At 45.4% G+C, this 13647-nt stretch overlaps 1 long non-coding RNA gene across 1 annotated transcript; it reads left to right on the top strand.

Annotated features, from left to right (window-relative positions):
• The first annotated feature begins 2074 nt into the window (after positions 1–2074).
• LOC147912682 (uncharacterized) lies at positions 2075–8770 on the top strand. Its single transcript, XR_015549404.1, has 4 exons — positions 2075–2525; positions 4363–4442; positions 5135–5327; positions 8114–8770. It is a non-coding gene; the product is annotated as an uncharacterized LOC147912682 (long non-coding RNA).
• The last annotated feature ends 4877 nt before the right edge of the window (positions 8771–13647 follow it).

Genomic DNA, 13647 nt, shown 5'->3' with positions numbered 1-13647 from the left:
CCGCCTCTGAAACATCTGATTCTTAACAGGACAAAAAGAAAACTCTAACATTCCCAAGGAAAATAAATCTACCGATAACTTCCCCACCCCAGTTGATGGAGCTTCCATCCCTTCAGCTGCTAAGACAAAAAAACAAAAACAAAAAAAACCCTGGGGTCATCCCTGACTCCTTCCTTTCTTTCCCTCACCTACAACTTGCAAAAGTCTAGTTGCCCTGTTCTAAGTGAAAGGACCTAGACTCCAACTTTTTCTCGCATCTCCATGGCTACCACTCCCGTCCATCAACACTCATGTAGATTATAGTATTTGCGTTCTCCTGGGCTCCCTGCCTCCTCCCTTAAAAACTGTCTATTCTTCACTGTTCAGCCAGATGGAGCCTGTTAAACCCGGGTAAGACCAACTCTTTCCTCTTATCCAAACCTCCCATTACCTCCCTAACAGATGCCCAACTTTTCAGGGAAACACATTACAGGACGGAATCCTGACCCCTGGCTCTGCATTCTTAACAAAAACAATGGAGACCCGCCGTCCCCTGTCTCCAGCTCAGTCACACTTCCAAGCATTTGTACATGTTGGTATCTGTCCCTGGAAAACCTTCCACACCTGCTTACTTTGGTTGGTAAAAAAGGGAAGATCTCCAGTAACCCTTGGCCTGCACTCAGGTCTCAGGGCTTGGTGGACCTTCAGGGTCCCCACATCCAAGAGCTGAGAAAATAGCAAGGGAAGAGTCTGAAGACACCACAACCTCAGACTTCACACGGTGGTGTCACGACCAGTAAGGAGCTGGGACACCCTCTCCTTCCCTGTGTAGGTTCCATAAGTGCTTTTTCTACTTTAGAACCTGTAGGAAGAGGCAGGCAACCATGGCTGGGCTAAATATGCACAGGTCAGCCGTGTATCCCCGCCCAGCCCTGGAATCGGCTGACACGGGAATAACTAACTAAACTCTTCTCAGTTCTCAGAGCTGCCTCTTACCAGCTTTGTGACCTTGGACGAGGACTCAACTCTCTGTGCCTCACTGTCCTCATCACCCCCCATTCCACTCTGTTCTCTGTCCGAGGAACTTTTGGAAAACTTTTTAAACCCTAACACACGCTGTGTTCGTCTTCCGTTCACAACCCTCCACGGCTCCCAGGGGCCTCGGATTGAAGGAACAGCCCCTCAGCTTCCAGTCCAGGCGACACCGCGCGTCACATTCTGTTCACTCCACACAGAACACGGACCCCAGGTCCCCGACTCCTCCCGGCTCAGTCGCCCTCCACGCCTCTCCCCCGCCGGGCCCTCCCCTGGGACCCTCTCCCACACCCGTCACCCCGGCTCTCAACAACAGGCCCCACGAGCGCCTCCCCGTCCCGGACACCGGGGCCTGGGCTGCAGGCCCGTGAGCGGCGCCCGCACTCGGGGCTCTAGGGCTGGGCTGGGCTGAGGGCGGGGAGGGCGCGGAGCACGAGCACTGACCTGAGCCGGCTCCCTCAGCGCGGCCGCCGCCATCGGACTCGGGGCTGAGCGGGGCCGGGAGCGGCGGGAGAGGAGGGGCCCCGGGCACGGCGGTCCCTGTCCCGGCCCTGGCGCGAGTCCCCCGGGCGACGTCGCCGGGGACGGCGGTCCCTGTCCCGGCCCTGGCGCGGGTCCCCCAGGCGGCGTCGCCGAGCCTCAGACCCGCCCTGTGCAGCGGGCACAGCGCTTCCTCTCGCGCCTCCTCGGTCCCGTCACCTCACCCCCGACCCAACTCTCCGGAGCCTCTGACGGGGTGAGCCGACAAGAGAAAAGCCTAAAGGACCGCGATGGGTGTGAGGGCAACCTGGCTGACTAGGTGGGTTTCCCCTTCCTCCCTGGAGGAGGACCGTTCTCGGTCAAGGGTATCCACGCAACGCTTTAACGCGCTAGAACCTCCAAACAAAGTGACCGCCCCTGAGGAGGAGGCCGGAAGTCCCGCCCCGGCACGATGCGCGCGCACGGAGACGCCTCATTCTGATCCCTCATTGGCTCCTCTCTACTGAGTCTCTACCTAGGCTCTTCCGGGTAATGTGGTTTCCCGAGCTCTAGAGGCCGCAGGGAAGGGTGTTCTGCGTTCTAACCGACCAGAGCACTGGCCGACAGGACCGCTGAGGGATGCTGGAAATTGATTGTCGTACCCAGGAGAGGGTTTGCTCCCTGTTAAAGGCGGCGAAGAGATGTAATTTCCCACCCGTGAAGCTCAGCCCGTTCTCGCAGGATAAAACTAGTATTTGAGATGCTCCCAATCTACTGCTGTGCATCGCCATAAAATCAATCCACGCATAGCTGGAAACTTTATGTTATTGCTCTTTCAATGCGTGGTGCGTGAACTGTTATTCAGTGTTGTGTGTTAAGTTACCTTTGGTCAGGAAGAAGACAGAACACTCCGTAGAGGGCTATGAGGGGAAGGAAGAAGAGGGATGTTAAGCCGCCCTGAAGCAGATGGACAAGCAGGAGCTCTGTTTCTGGTTCCCGCGGAAAACTTCTCCATCGTCTGTATCCACAGAGATTGTGTTCTACCCATTGAGGTACAGTGTTTTATCCGTATAACAATTCTTGCTCCGTATCCTAAGAAATGCTCAATTCCTTTTAGCAATCTTACATATATCTCAACCAGAGAGCAACTTAAGTAATACTATTTTTTTTTCTAATAGACTTTATTTCTTAGGGCAGTTTTACAGTCAGAGCAAAACTGAGTGGAAGGTACAGAGAATTACCATATACCTGCAGCCCCGACCCACTCCCCAACATGCAAAGTGTTCACACCCAAGTAAGAACTCACAAGTGTGGTGACTGTGACAAATTACGTATCAGCATGTACAACCTCATTAAACATTGGAGAGTTCACACTGGAGAAACTATATTAGTGCAGTGAATGTAGAAAATCTTTTAGTCAATCCTCCACACTCATTGAGCACCTGAGAGTTCATTTTGGATAAAGGGCTTACTAATGCACCGAAAGTGGGAAATTCTTTTCCAAAGCATTTTCACTACTTCCATATCAGAGAGTTCACACTGGGGTAAGGCCTTATGAGTGCATTGAATGTGAGAGGTCCTTTACCTTCAACTCCAGTCACTTAACACATCACAGTGTTCAAATGAGCTGAAGGCCTTAACATAAGAGTACTGTGTTTTGAACTAAATGAATTATTCTCTCCACCTCATTTTTGTGGAAGCCCTACTGTTACCAGACCAAACGTGAGTCCCCTTCTTGGAGAGTTAAATCCAACTGCACCAGAAGTACTTGTCTCACAAAGAAGAAATTTTATTTTCATCATGCAGCATAGAAAATGGAGACCATAGGGAACATTTTCGCAAAGCTATGGCTCCCCAAGCGCAGGGAGAATGGTACCTTTATTTGAGGTAGGAAATGAATATACAAAGGGGAAGTTTCATCATCTCATGTAGAGGTGGGCATAAGATTGCAGATGCATGGTTTGAAATCATGCTTTTACATACATCACATGATCTAAAAATGGCTGCTTCACCACCCCAAAAGGAGGAGAATTTGCGATGTTCATGAGGGCAGGTTACTTTAGTACAACTCTCTGCCTGTCTGCATAGGTGTCATTCTTGTGGTTGCAGTATGGGCTGGTCTGGGCAGGTTTGGAGCGGCTGGGTCGAGGGTGGTTGTCGCTGAGAGTTTCTTCCTAGAACATAGCTGAAACCACATAAGCGCAAGACCCCAAAGTCATTAGAGAAAGGAATATTCACACCTTTCAACAAGACAAGAGAATTAGGTCAAATACAAAAGTTTAGGCTTTTAGGCAAGACAAGAGAAACAGGTTAGAGTCCATGGCTGGTGACACTACCACTCAATTTGTCTGTGTTAAGGATGTAATTAAGGTTAGATACAGGCTGGTCTTACAGGACTGGTGATTTTATAAGAATAGGTAGAGACATCAGAGGGTTCTCTCTACTCATGCACACACAGAGTGTGAAAAATGTAGAAGTGAAAAATTAAAGCCATCAGTAAAATACTGTTTAGTAAGAGCTAATTGTGCAAAAAAGAACAGTTCGTGAACTTGGAGTCTTCAGATCCAAAACTGATATGAGGCTTAGAGGCATGATGTTATAGGATGGCTTACAAAATGAAAATAAGGACGTTGTTTAATGTTTACAATGATCGGTTATTACAATGAGGGTTTCCAAATGGCAGGGGATTGGTTAAAAGTGATTATCTTATACCATTTTAGGAAGATGACTTAAAATTTATTTTATGATTATCAGAGGGATTTACAAGAAATAAGTTTCAATTACATTCATGAAATGAACTATATTTAGTGTTGCTTAGGTGGATTAAATGGTTTTGGTGGCTTGGGGGATAGTCTAGCCTGGTCTCCATTTTGTTTATTTTAACAACAGGAAAGGCCACCTACAAGCCAGGAAGAGAGTTCTCACCATCCTGATGGCACCTTGATCTTGAACTTCTAGACTCCGGAACTGTGAGAAAATAAGTTCTTGTTGTTTAAGCTGCCCAGTCTATGGTATTTTGTTATGATACCCTGAGCCAACTAATGCACATTATAGTAGCAGGAGTTGGGTGCTGCTGTAACAAATACCTTAAAATGTAGAAGTGACTTTGGAACTGGGTAATTGGTAGAGTCTGGAAGAGTATCGAGATGCATGCTAGATAAAGAAAAGATTGCCTTCAAGAGACTGTTAGTAGAAATATAGACATTAACAGTGATTCTGCTGAAGTCTCTTATGGAAAATGAGATGAAATGTGACTAGAAGGGCAGCCGCGTAGCGTAGTGGTTAAGTTCAGCACACTCCAGTTTGGCGGCCCAGGTTCGTGGGTTTGGATCCCGAGCACAGACCTACACCACTCGTCAGCCATGCTGTGGCAGTGACCCACATACAAAAGAGAGGAAGATTGGCACAGATGTTAGCTCAGGGTGAATCTTCCTCAAGCAAAAACGGAGGAAAATTGGCAACAGATATTAGCTCAGGATGAATTTTCCTCACTAAAAAAAAAAAGTGACTGAAACTAGATGTGGTTTGTGATGCACTCGCATATTTAGCTGAGGATATTTCTAAGCACAACATTGAAAGTACATCTTGGGTTTTATTTACTGATTATTGTAAAATGCAAAAGGTGGAAGATGAACTGAAGGAAGACTTTTTAATCAAACAGGACTTGAAGAGTTCGAAACTTTTCCACCATCCATACTGCAAAAACATAAGAAAGCATGTTCTAGACAGAACACCAAGGTGTGGCTGGAAAGTTATTTGATAAAGAGATTACGGATGTGAATCACAACTTGAATCAACCATCTCAGGAGAACCCAGGAATAGAGATGGCATTTTGTCAGCAGAAACACTACCAGGTGAGACTATATGGGAAAGAAAAAAGCAGGACAGGAAGAAGGAAAGTTGTTGGACTTGTGGGATTTCACAGGACCTGACAGGAGAGCTATCTGACTGCAAACATGCGTTATCCTGGGGAAGAATTGGGCTGACCCTGTAGCATAGTGGTTAAGTTTGGCGCACTCTGCTTCAGCAGCCCAGGTTTGCGGATTTGGATCCGCAGCGCAGACCTACACCACTCATCAGCCATGCTGTGGTGGCAACCCACATACAAAGTAGAGGAATATTGGCACAGATGTTAGCTCAGGGCTAATCTTCCAGAAGCAGAAAAAGAGGAAGATTGGCAACAGATGGTAGCTCAGCTAATTGTCCTCAGCAAAGGAAAAAAAAAAAAGAGAAGGGAAGAATGACCCCAAAGACAATTAAGAGATCATCAGGGCTGCCATTCTCAGCACAGGCCAGGGGACAGAGCTGTTTCCTCCTCAGTTTCAGAGGGTAGGGTCCACTCTTCAGATCCAGTGGACCAGGAAACCACTGTACAGGCCTCAGGGGTAAGGCTTCCCTGCAGAGCTGAGGGGATAAGGGTGCCACTGAAAACCTGAGGTGTTGCGGCCACCATCTGGGTCTGTGGGAGTGTTGCTTCCACCCCAGAGGGTGGAACATCCAGCCAAAGAGAATTATTCTGGAGCCCTAGAATCTAATGTGATTTGCCTTGCCAGGACTTGGGAACTGTCACCCCTTTCTTTTTCTCCAATTTCACCCTTTTGTACTGCAGATATCTATCCTATACTTGTCCCACTACTGTATTTCAGAAGCACATAATTTGTCTGCTTTCACAGGTTTACACCTGGAGAGGACTTTTGCCTCAGGATGAGTCCTACCTTGAGTCTCACCTATATCTGATTTATATATTTAGATGAGACTTTGGACTTGGAATTGATGTCAGAATGGTTTATGATTCTTGGTGCTGTTGTGATTGGGTGAATGTGTTTTGCATGCAAGAAGAATATGAATTTGGGGTAGCCAGAGAACAGAATGATATGGACTGAATTGTGCCTCTCCCAAAATTCTTATGTTGAAGGCCTAATCGCTAACAAGAGTGTATTTGGCAATAGAGCCCTTAAGGAGGTATTAACGTAAATGAGATCGTAATGGTAGAACACTAATCCGATAAGACTGGTGCCCTTATAAGAAGAGGAAGAGACACCAGAGGGCTCTCTCTCTCCACATGCATGCACAGAGGAAAGGCCATGTGAGGACACAGTGAGAAGGTGGTCATCTACAAACCAGGAAAAGAGCCTCACCAGAAACCTACTCTGACATGTTGATCTTAGACTTCTAGCTTCCAGAACTGTGAGAAAATAAATTTTTCTTGTGTAAGCCACTCAGTCTGTGGTATTCTGTTATGACAGTCTGATATTGTGATAAGAAATGTGTATTTAGTCTTCGTCCCTGTTCCTGGCACAGAGCTCCTAAAACCCTAGGAATTTCCTAAGTGATAAGAGCTATAAAGGTGAAAGGAATGTCTTTGGTTATTCATAACTAGCCCCTTTAAACCACACCTGACTTTATGTTAATAAGATGACTTTTGGACAGCCCCTAAAGATGGGGGCTGGTTGCCAGGGGAACCAGTCATATCATTGAGGGGTTGGAACTTTGAGTCCCAACCGTGACCACTGGGAAGGACAAAGGGACTAGAGATGAAGTTTATCATCAGTGGCTATTGATTTAATCAATCATGCTTACGTAATGAAGCCTTCATAAAAAACCAAAAGGACAGGGTTTGGAAAGTGCCCATGTTGGTGAACATGTGGAGACTGGCAGGCTCAGAGAGAGCATGGTGGGGCCACACCCCTGCCCACATACCTTGCCCTGTGCATCCCTTCTATCTGGCTGCTCCTAAGTTGTGTCTCTTTATAAGAAACCAGTAATCTAGCAAGTAAACTTTTCCTGAGTTCTTGGAAATTGTTGTACCTGAGGAGGGGGGTCATGAACACCTCCAATTTATAACCAGTTAGTCAGAAGCATGGTTTATAACCTGGACTTGTGGCTGGCGTCTGAAGTGGGGGCCTTGTGGGACTGAACTCTTAACCTGTGGGGTCTGTGCCAACTCCAGGTAGGTAATTGTCAGAATTCAGTTGAATTGTAGGACAGCCAGTTGGCACCCGTGGAGAGCTGGAGAATTGGTTGGTGTGGGAAGAACCCCACACATTTGGGGTCAGAAGTGAAGTACTGAGTGTTGGTGTGAGTACAAAGAAGGAAGAACAGTTTATTGTCCTTTTGAGGCAGTCTGTATCAGTCTTCCTGGGCTGCCGTAACAAAATACCACAGATTGGGTGGCTTAAACAACAGATATCTATTTTCTTGCAGTTCTGGAAGCTGGAAGTCCGAGATCAAGGTGCCAGCAAGGTTAATGTCTTCCAAGGCCTCTCTCCTTGGCTTGCAGATGGCCAACTTCTTGCTATGTCCTCACATGGCCTTTTCTCTGTGCATGAGTCTCCATAGTATCTTCCTTTTCTTATAAAAACAGCATTAAAATTGTATTAAGGCCCCACCCTAATAAATTCATTTCACCTTAATTATGTCTTTAGGCCCTGTCTCCAATTATAGTCACACTGACGGTTACGGCTTTCACATATGAATTTTCAGGGGACACAATTCACTCCATACAATTGTTTTTGAGTACTGGAAAATATTTCCTCAATGTTTTGTGCTATTTATAATGTAACAGCCATAGACACCATACACTTTGTTTATCTTCACTGAAGCCACTCTTATTCACGGTAGTTATGTTCTCTACATACAGGTTGAGCTTCCTGAGAGCCTCTGGTCACAACATTTTCATCAACTCATCAATTCTTAGCATTGTTTCATGCGTGTTTCTATTTAAAGACACCATATTTGTCATGTATTGTTGATTTATTAACATTGAATTCATGGCCAACAGCACTGTAACTCATTCCTGAACAAAGCTTATCTAACACATATGTTCTTTCTAAGACACATCACAGCCTTGTACTTAGGAATACTAGACAGCACTTGGGAGCCATTTTAAACAGTGGAATCACCAAGAATAAGCACAAATGTGGCATGAAATAGACCAGAGAAAGGACACTTGTTTATAGCATTGGAGCTGAAAGGGGAAGGCAGAGTATGGCCTCATAGATCTTATAGTTTCCTTGTGGGGAACATGCACATTGGGTGTCTCAAATTTTTCACAGCTCTGCACAAGTTCACAAGTGAGTGTAAAATTGTTGTTAGTATAGGTTTTGGAATTATAAATAAATTTTAGGGGCCGGCCCCCTGGCTTAGCAGTTAAGTGCGCACGCTCCGCTGCTGGCGGCCTGGGTTCCATCCCGGGCGTGCACCGACGCACCGCTTCTCTGGCCATGCTGAGGCTGCATCCCACATACAGCAACTAGAAGGATGTGCAGCTATGACCTACAACTATCTGCTGGGGCTTTGGGGGAAAAAATAAATACATTTAAAAAAATAAATAAATAAGTAAATTTTAGCAAGTAGGTGAATTTCCAAAAAGGTAGTAGTTTCCAAACATAGAGTTCACAAAAAAAGGAGGATCCACAGAATAATTTTCTTATAATAAATTGTGTGTATTTAAAGTGAATATAATTTGTGTTTTGATATATGCTTAAACCCCTGGGGCCAAAACTTTTCTCCTACCCTTTTCATCCATCCTTCTTTACATCTAAAGTTATTGATACCAGGACACATTCTACCTTATGTGACAGATATTTTCAAATACAGACACATGGAAAGGACATTTATTTTTTGTCTTGTCACTTATAGCCATTCTGATGGGCGTAAGGTGATAGCTCATTGTAGTTTTGATTTGCGTATCTCTAATAATTAATGATGCTGAACATTTTTTCATGTGCCTCTTGGCCATCTGTATATCTTCTTTGGAAAAACGTCTGTTCAGATCCTCTGCCCGTTTTTTGATTGTGTTGTTTGCTTTTTTGTTGTTGAGTTGTGGAGTTCTTTGTGTATTCTAGAAATTAACCCCTTGTTGAATATATATTTTGCAAATGTTTTCTCCCAATTGGTGGATTGTCTTTTCATTTTGTTCATGGTTTCCTTCGCCTTGCAGAAGCTTTTTAGTCTGATGTAGTCCCATTTGTTTATTTTTTCTTTTGTTTCCCTTGCCTGAGGAGACATAGTATTCAAAAAGATACTGCTAAGACTGATGTCAAAGAGCGTACCGCCTGTATTTTCTTCTCAGGAGTTTTATGGTTTCAGGTCTTACAGTCAAGTCTTTAATCCATTTTAAGTTAATTTTTGTGTATGGCATAAGACAGTGGTCTACTTTCATTCAGGAACACTCACATACTGCACAGAGACTTGTGAGACAGGCATGTGATAGGGACGCCCCCAAAGCTGGAGTGTGGGACACACACACAGTCACACAGTGTCTGTGGATTGAGTGTCACAAGACAGGCACAGCCTGGCTTAGAGAGAACATCCCTCCCCTTCATCCCTGCAGGTCTGGTGACACCCTGATGGGAGTGAAAACAGGGAGCCAGGTGCACAGCTTGGCTCAACCTGGAGACTCACACATGTTTGATGCATGAATGTCGGTGCACAAGGACACTTGGTGGAAGGTAATCAGCCTCAGCCCTGGAAGCGGATAGCTTTACTCAGAACACCTCGAAACAGTGGTCTCAGGGGGCAGGAGTGCACGGTGGGGCAGGCTTTACAAGCACAATCAGCTCACTTCCAGCTAGCTTCAGGATGCGTGGACTCTGGCTCTCTCTGTCCCTCACACCTCCTTCAGCTCCTCTGTCCCTCAGGCCACACCCTCTCCCTAAGTTCCCCACTGCCCCCAGCACTCTCTAGCTTCCAGCTCCCTCTGTTTCCCAGGTGCAAGGAGAGAACAATGGGGCTCTCAGAACTCCTGACCCTGTGCACTCCTCATGGACCAAGATGCACCATTGAGCTGCAGAGTCTGGAGACTTTAGTGTGGATTTCGACTGTGCCCCTTCCCGGGACTGTGACCTTGACCAAGTCCCTCCCTGCTGTTGGCCAACATTTCCTTGTGTCCAAAATTGGAAAATTCACAATTCCTCCCCTGTGTTGAGGGACATGGAGAGGGCACATGTGTGATGCATGTCCCTTAATTCCACCAGGTGGCCTCCTCGGTGAGAAGACATGCCCCTTCTGAGGTGGCCTCCAAAAATATTCTCAAGAATATGGAGGTGCACCATGAGGGCATATAGAAATTCTCAGTATGTCCAGTGCTATGTCCCTTATGGCCCAGGTCACTGGCTGTACGTACAGTCTAAAGATTTTGTAGATGCCTGTAGCTTCACTTGAAGGGTATTGCTGCATAGGCAAGAAAACAAGAATCTAGAGAGAGGGCCTATAGCTCATAGATAGGTCTCGTGTGACCCAGTTCTAGTTGCTGGTGTCTCAGGGGAAAGTCGCCTTTATTACTTGCCGATTTTTCCTTCCACTGATACAAGGATGCCCCTCCCAAGACGTGAAGAGAGAAATGGTGAAATGAATACAGCAATTTCAAATCTTCTGGGTTTCCAAGAGTAGTGGGAGATCCAGAATTTTATGTAGAACCAATTCTCCAAAGCTTTATTACTGTATAGTTAAACTACAAATATTTAACTTGTACAAATTATTATATGTACCTATGATCGTGTGTAGATATATATATTCATAAACTCACTCTCACTCACACACACACACACACACACACACATGCACACACCAGTGAATCCATCATCATGAACAAGATACTGACCATAACTATTTCTCCCCACATTACCTCCTGCCCCTGGACAATCCCTCTCTCCCTGCCTTCCATGGTCTTCCTTCCCTAGACAACCATTTGTTGACTTTATTTCTGTTTAGATTAATTTTCCTGTCCTATAATTTTCAATAAGTCAAATCTTTATATAAATTTTTTGTGATTTCTTTCCTATTGCATAATTATTTTGAGTTTTATCATTGTTGTGTGTATGACTAGTTTATTCTCTATTGCTGAATAATGTTCTATTGTATGAATAGAACACAAAGTGTTTATCCTTTCATCTATTACTGGACGTTTAGGTTGTTTCCAGTTTTGGCTATTCCAGATAAAATTTCCACAGATGTTTGTATCAACTCTTTATATGGAAATATGCTTTTTTTTTCCCAGTAAATATCTAGGAGTGTATTGCTGGGGTCAGATGGTAAGTGAATATCTCTGTTGTTTAAGAAACTGCCAAACTGTGTTCTGAAGTAGTTTTTATGGACTAAATGTTTGGTTTCCCCCAAAATTCATATATTAAAACACTACCATTCCCCCAGCTGATGGCATTAAGAGATGGTCCCTTTGGAAAATAATGATGAGGATTGGATGAGGTCATGAGGGCTCCACCCTCATGAATGAGATTAGTAACTGTCTAAGTGTCTGAAGAGACAGAGCTTGCTCCCTGCCTTTCTTTCAGCCATATGAGGATACCAGGAGAATTTGGCTGTCTGCAACCTGAAAGAGGGCTCTCACCAGAACCTGACCATGCTGGCACCCTGATCTTGGACTTCCAGCCTCCAGAACTGAGAGAAATAAATTGCTGTTGTTTAAGCCACCCAGTTGATAGTATTTTGTTATAGCAGCCGGAACTAAAACAATAGTTAAACAATTTTAAATTCTGGTATTGTGTGAAAATTTCAGTTTCTCTAGATCTTCACCAACACATGGTATAATCAGTCTTTTTTTTTTTTTTTTTTTTTTTTGTGGGAAGATCAGCCCTGGGCTGTGATCCATGCCAATCCTCCTCCTTTTTTTTTTTTCCCCTTTTTCTCCCCAAAGCCCCAATAGATAGTTGTATGTCATAGTTGCACATCCTTCTAGTTGCTGTATGTGGGACACTGCCTCAGCCTGGCCAGACAAGCGGTGCGTCAGTGTGCGCCCGGGATCCGAACCCGGGCCACCAGTAGCAGAGCGTGCGCACTTAACCGCTAAGCGATGGGGCCGGCCCCATAATCAGTCTTTTTAATTTTCACCATCATGATATGTGTTTCTTGAATCTTCCTGCAAAGGAGAGAGGCACCATGCCTGGTGGCTTTCTTTGACTTTGACAGGCAATTTTTCCTCTGCGAGAAGTATGACTGATACAACAGGGTACAAGGAAGATGACACCATTGAGGGGGTCCTAGAGCAGGAAAGGGCTCTGCAGCAGGTCTGGGCTGTGCTGCAGGCAGTCCTGCCACTTGAGCCATATGATTCAGCTGACTCCTTGGTATTGAAGGTATCAGTAAGTGGAAAATATGCAGTATGGGGTTTTAGCAAATCTCAGACAGAGAATCACAAAGCAGGCTCCTGGGACTCTGGAGGAAGTCAATGCCATCTGCCGTACAGATTTCTACATCATTTTGAAACAACTGCTGTTGTGTCACTGAGCCACACTAGGACAGAATGCTAGAATATGGAACATTAAATTGTTCATCCAGAACAGCATGAGCAATGTTCTCTTGACCAAAGAAATAAGGAATAAAATCAGACAGGCCCTGCTGTATTCCATTATAAATTAGAAATGTACAGCCAGGATTGAGCCTGATAAGGTCCAGAGAACATGAGTAGGATGCACGAGCAGGTTTTCAGACTCCATGTCATACACTACGGTAGTAACAGCTGTCTTGACATGAGTACAGCCATGTTTGGCTGCTCCATTGACCTACAGCCACCAGCACAACAAAGAAATACAAAGCTGCTTTCTGTGTGGTGGGAACTGGCCTTTTCCCGGGAACTGGCCTTTCTCCCACGGAGAGAGTTGCAAGTTGTAACATTTCAAGGCTCTTGGAGCGTCCTGGCCCGGAATGGACTGGCCATCTGTGCCGGGCTAAGACGATAACCAAAGAGAACAATGCACGTGCGCAACTACTGGGCTGGGACGTTAGCCAGGGGGCTCGGTGCACGTACGCCACTGATAACCATTTGTGCATGGGAACACTAAATGCTTGCTCTGCAAACTCTGTAATTGCTTACTCTGAAAATTACTGATGGTATAAAAACTGCTGGAAACTGAGCCTCAGAGAGAGTTCCACCTAGAGAGAGTTCCACCTGTGGAAGGGACACCTTGCCCAGGACGTGTGATCCTTGCCCAGCCGCGTCGATTGACAGAGCTCTCCCGGCAGTGGGGCGTGGATGTTGTGAGTAACTGATTTGATGTGAAGTAATTGATTTGATGTGTAGTAAGTGATTTGATGTGTTCTCTTTTTGGTTAACCTGGTGTTTCTCTTTCTGGTTGATTTGTGTCATTTCTCTTCAGCCGATGTGGGTATTTTCCCTTTCCAGTCGGGCTGATGTTTTTTCCCTCTTAATATTTGACC

This window comes from Ceratotherium simum, chromosome 33 (assembly GCF_057802395.1).
Source record: "Ceratotherium simum simum isolate JZ-2026a chromosome 33, ASM5780239v1, whole genome shotgun sequence".
Classification (NCBI taxonomy): domain Eukaryota; kingdom Metazoa; phylum Chordata; class Mammalia; order Perissodactyla; family Rhinocerotidae; genus Ceratotherium; species Ceratotherium simum.
This window is presented reverse-complemented; position numbering and strand designations above follow the sequence as displayed.